The following is a 5,293-nucleotide window of genomic DNA, read 5'->3' on the forward strand; positions in this document are numbered from 1 at the left end:
TACTATGCTGCGTAGAGTACACTCTCTCTCTCTCTGTATACTGTGCAGGGCATTCTCTCTCTATAAACTGTGCTGTGTAGGGCATTCTTTCTCTATACTGTGCTGTGTAGGGCATTCTCTCTCTATACTGTGCTGTGTAGGGCATTCTCTCTCTATACTGTGCTGTGTAGGGCATTCTCTCTCTCTCTACATATATATATATATATATATATACTGTGCTGTGTAGGGCTCTCTCTCTCTCTCTCTCTCTCTAAACTGTGCTGTGTAGGGCATTCTCTCTCTCTCTCTAAACTGTGCTGTGTAGGGCATTCTCTCTCTCTCTCTCTTTCTATATACTGTGCAGGGCATTCTCTCTCTCTCCCTATACTGTGCTGTGTAGGGCATTCTCTCTATACTGTGCTGTGTAGGGCATTCTCTCTATACTGTGCTGTGTAGGGCATTCTCTCTATACTGTGCTGTGTAGGGCATTCTCTCTATACTGTGCTGTGTAGGGCATTCTCTCTATACTGTGCTGTGTAGGGCATTCTCTCTATACTGTGCTGTGTAGGGCATTCTCTCTCTCTCTATACTGTGCTGTGTAGGGCATTCTCTCTCTCTCTATACTGTGCTGTGTAGGGCATTCTCTCTCTCTATACTGTGCATGGCATTCTCTCTCTCTATACTGTGCTGTGTATGGCATTCTCTCTCTCTCTCTATACTGTGCTGTGTAGGGCACTCTCTCTATATTGTGCTGCGTAGGGCACTCTCTCTCTATGTATTGTGCTGTGTAGGGCACTCTCTCTCTATATTGTGCTGTGTAGGGCACTCTCTCTCTCTATATTGTGCTGTGTAGGGCACTCTCTCTCTCTCTCTATATTGTGCTGTGTAGGGCATTCAATATATATATATATATATTAGTGTTGCATATGGTAGTCTCTCTGTATACTGTGCTGTGTAGGGCATTCTCTCTCTCTCTCTCTCTCTCTATACGGTGCTGTGTAGGGCATTCTCTCTCTATACTGTGCTGTGTAGGGCATTCTCTCTCTCTCTATACTGTGCTGTGTAGGGCATTCTCTCTCTCTCTCTATACTGTGCTGTGTAGGGCATTCTCTCTCTCTCTATACTGTGCTGTGTAGGGCATTCTCTCTCTCTCTCTAAACTGTGCTGTGTAGGGCATTCTCTCTCTAAACTGTGCTGTGTAGGGCATTCTCTATCTCTCTCTCTAAACTGTGCTGTGTAGGGCATTCTCTCTCTCTAAACTGTGCTGTGTATGGCATTCTCTCTCTCTAAACTGTGCTGTGTATGGCATTCTCTCTATACTGTGCTGTGTATGGCATTCTCTCTCTCTCTCTATACTGTGCTGTGTATGGCATTCTCTCTCTCTCTCTATACTGTGCTGTGTATGGCATTCTCTCTCTCTCTCTATACTGTGCTGTGTATGGCATTCTCTCTCTCTCTCTATACTGTGCTGTGTAGGGCATTCTCTCTCTATACTGTGCTGTGTAGGGCATTCTCTCTCTATACTGTGCTGTGTAGGGCACTCTCTCTCTCTCTATACTGTGCTGTGTAGGGCACTCTCTCTCTCTCTATACTGTGCTGTGTAGGGCACTCTCTCTCTCTCTATACTGTGCTGTGTAGGGCACTCTCTCTCTCTCTATACTGTGCTGTGTAGGGCACTCTCTCTCTCTCTATACTGTGCTGTGTAGGGCACTCTCTCTCTCTCTCTCTATACTGTGCTGTGTAGGGCACTCTCTATACTGTGCTGTGTAGGGCTCTCTCTCTCTCTCTATACTGTGCTGTGTAGGGCATTCTCTCTCTCTCTAAACTGTGCTGTGTAGGGCATTCTCTCTCTCTCTCTAAACTGTGCTGTGTAGGGCATTCTCTCTCTCTATACTGTGCTGTGTAGGGCATTCTCTCTCTCTATACTGTGCTGTGTAGGGCATTCTCTCTCTATACTGTGCTGTGTAGGGCATTCTCTCTCTATACTGTGCTGTGTAGGGCATTCTCTCTCTATACTGTGCTGTGTAGGGCATTCTCTCTCTATACTGTGCTGTGTAGGGCATTCTCTCTCTATACTGTGCTGTGTAGGGCATTCTCTCTCTATACTGTGCTGTGTAGGGCATTCTCTCTCTCTCTCTATATATATATATATATATACTGTGCTGTGTAGGGCTCTCTCTCTCTAAACTGTGCTGTGTAGGGCATTCTCTCTCTCTCTCTAAACTGTGCTGTGTAGGGCATTCTCTCTCTCTCTCTAAACTGTGCTGTGTAGGGCATTCTCTCTCTCTCTCTATATATACTGTGCAGGGCATTCTCTCTCTCTCCCTATACTGTGCTGTGTAGGGCATTCTCTCTATACTGTGCTGTGTAGGGCATTCTCTCTATACTGTGCTGTGTAGGGCATTCTCTCTATACTGTGCTGTGTAGGGCATTCTCTCTCTCTCTATACTGTGCTGTGTAGGGCATTCTCTCTCTCTATACTGTGCATGGCATTCTCTCTCTCTATACTGTGCTGTGTATGGCATTCTCTCTCTCTCTATACTGTGCTGTGTAGGGCACTCTCTCTCTATGTATTGTGCTGTGTAGGGCACTCTCTCTCTCTATATTGTGCTGTGTAGGGCACTCTCTCTCTCTATATTGTGCTGTGTAGGGCATTCTCTCTCTCTATATTGTGCTGTGTAGGGCATTCAATATATATATATATATATATATATATATATATATATATATATATATATTAGTGTTGCATATGGTAGTCTCTCTGTATACTGTGCTGTGTAGGGCATTCTCTCTCTCTCTCTCTCTCTCTATACTGTGCTGTGTAGGGCATTCTCTCTCTATACTGTGCTGTGTAGGGCATTCTCTCTCTCTCTATACTGTGCAGGGCATTCTCTCTCTCTCTATACTGTGCTGTGTAGGGCATTCTCTCTCTCTCTCTAAACTGTGCTGTGTAGGGCATTCTCTCTCTCTCTCTCTCTAAACTGTGCTGTGTAGGGCATTCTCTCTCTCTAAACTGTGCTGTGTATGGCATTCTCTCTATACTGTGCTGTGTAGGGCATTCTCTCTCTCTCTATACTGTGCTGTGTATGGCATTCTCTCTCTCTATACTGTGCTGTGTATGGCATTCTCTCTCTCTATACTGTGCTGTGTATGGCATTCTCTCTCTCTATACTGTGCTGTGTATGGCATTCTCTCTCTCTATACTGTGCTGTGTATGGCATTCTCTCTCTCTATACTGTGCTGTGTATGGCATTCTCTCTCTCTCTATACTGTGCTGTGTATGGCATTCTCTCTCTCTCTATACTGTGCTGTGTATGGCATTCTCTCTCTCTCTATACTGTGCTGTGTATGGCATTCTCTCTCTCTCTATACTGTGCTGTGTATGGCATTCTCTCTCTCTCTATACTGTGCTGTGTAGGGCATTCTCTCTCTATACTGTGCTGTGTAGGGCATTCTCTCTCTATACTGTGCTGTGTAGGGCATTCTCTCTCTATACTGTGCTGTGTAGGGCACTCTCTCTCTCTATACTGTGCTGTGTAGGGCACTCTCTCTCTCTATACTGTGCTGTGTAGGGCACTCTCTCTCTCTCTATACTGTGCTGTGTAGGGCACTCTCTCTCTCTATACTGTGCTGTGTAGGGCACTCTCTCTCTCTCTAAACTGTGCTGTGTAGGGCATTCTCTCTCTCTCTATACTGTGCTGTGTAGGGCATTCTCTCTCTATACTGTGCTGTGTAGGGCACTCTCTCTCTCTATACTGTGCTGTGTAGGGCACTCTCTCTCTCTATACTGTGCTGTGTAGGGCACTCTCTCTCTCTCTATACTGTGCTGTGTAGGGCACTCTCTCTCTCTATACTGTGCTGTGTAGGGCACTCTCTCTCTCTCTAAACTGTGCTGTGTAGGGCATTCTCTCTCTCTATACTGTGCTGTGTAGGGCATTCTCTCTCTCTCTCTCTATACTGTGCTGTGTAGGGCATTCTCTCTCTATATATATTGTGCTGTGTAGGGCACTCTCTCTCTCTATACTGTGCTGTGTAGGGCATTCTCTCTCTATATATATTGTGCTGTGTAGGGCATTCATTCTCTCTCTATATATTGTGCTGTGTAGGGCACTCTCTCTCTCTCTATATATTGTGCTGTGTAGGGCACTCTCTCTCTCTCTATACTGTGCTGTGTAGGGCATTCTCTCTCTCTCTATATTGTGCTGTGTAGGGCATTCATTCTCTCTCTATATATTGTGCTGTGTAGGGCACTCTCTCTCTCTCTATATATTGTGCTGTGTAGGGCACTCTCTCTCTCTATATATTGTGCTGTGTAGGGCATTCATTCTCTCTCTCTCTATATATAAATATATATATATATATATATATATATATATATATATATATATATATATATATATATATATTAGTGTTGCATATGGTAGTCTCTGTGTATACTATGCTGCATAGGGTACTCTCTCTCTCTGTATACTGTGCTGTGTAGGGCATATTTTTTCTCTCTCGTGTTGCATATGGTAGTCTCTGTGTATACTATGCTGTGTAGGGTACCCTCTCTCTTTCTCTGTATACGGTGCTGTGTAGGGTATACTCTCTCTTTCTCTGTATACTGTGAAGGGTATCCTCTCTGTGTATACTGTGCTGTGTATGGTATCTTCTCGCGCTCTCTCTCTGAGGGTATCCTCTGTGACACCGCACCCAGTATCCTCATATGATATGCCCCCTCAGGTAAGTGACCACACAGGTAGAGTCTCCCTAGTCCCAGCACTCACCTCACACCCGGCCTCTGCTCACCGCCTCCTACTCAGCCCGCAGCGCGCTCCCGTCACCTCACACAGCGACCCCTCAGCAGCGGGGGCGCGCAGCTGCCAGAGATGCACCTAGTCCCACAGCTCCCAGCTCGCCCCTTTCGGGCTACGCCCACTGTACCGTTACACTGCCTCTCATTCGAGGAAGCAAGCAAAGCCACGCCCAGCCTTCGCCTCGTCGTCCCTTCTCCAGTCACAACACGCCTTCTTTTCCCTGTGAACCACGCCCGACTCTCGATCTCTCCCGTCCGGAGACGTCCCACTTCCGCTGTAGCCCCGCCCACGTGGTTGGGACTGGGTTCCTTCGGGAACATCCGTCTGGAGCGGTGACGTCATGTGCTAGGAAAACCCCGCCCCTCTTCCCCTCATGCCTCCAGAATATGGCGGGCTTGTGGTGTGACAGGAATGACAGAGGCAGCAGCAGGGAGATGTTTCCTGTGATGGCCATAGTGAAATGACAGCCTCCTATTAGGGGGAAATGTCCTGGCTTTTTAAAGCTCATAATAAAG

The 5,293-nt window shown here is 46.4% G+C and overlaps 1 protein-coding gene across 1 annotated transcript in view; it reads right to left on the reverse strand.

Annotated features, from left to right (window-relative positions):
- The window catches only part of PTK2 (protein tyrosine kinase 2), a 549,666-nt gene extending 544,765 nt beyond the window's left edge, over positions 1 to 4,901 (reverse strand). The window contains exon 1 of the mRNA XM_077493396.1: positions 4,749 to 4,901. The gene's annotated coding sequence lies outside the window, so the exon portion shown is untranslated. The remainder of the gene's footprint in view (positions 1 to 4,748) is intronic.
- Positions 4,902 to 5,293: the final 392 nt, after the last annotated feature.

Source organism: Lithobates pipiens, unplaced genomic scaffold (assembly GCF_037356315.1).
Source record: "Lithobates pipiens isolate NorthernLeopardFrog02 unplaced genomic scaffold, aLitPip1_a1.2 Scaffold_19, whole genome shotgun sequence".
Lineage (NCBI taxonomy): Eukaryota > Metazoa > Chordata > Amphibia > Anura > Ranidae > Lithobates > Lithobates pipiens.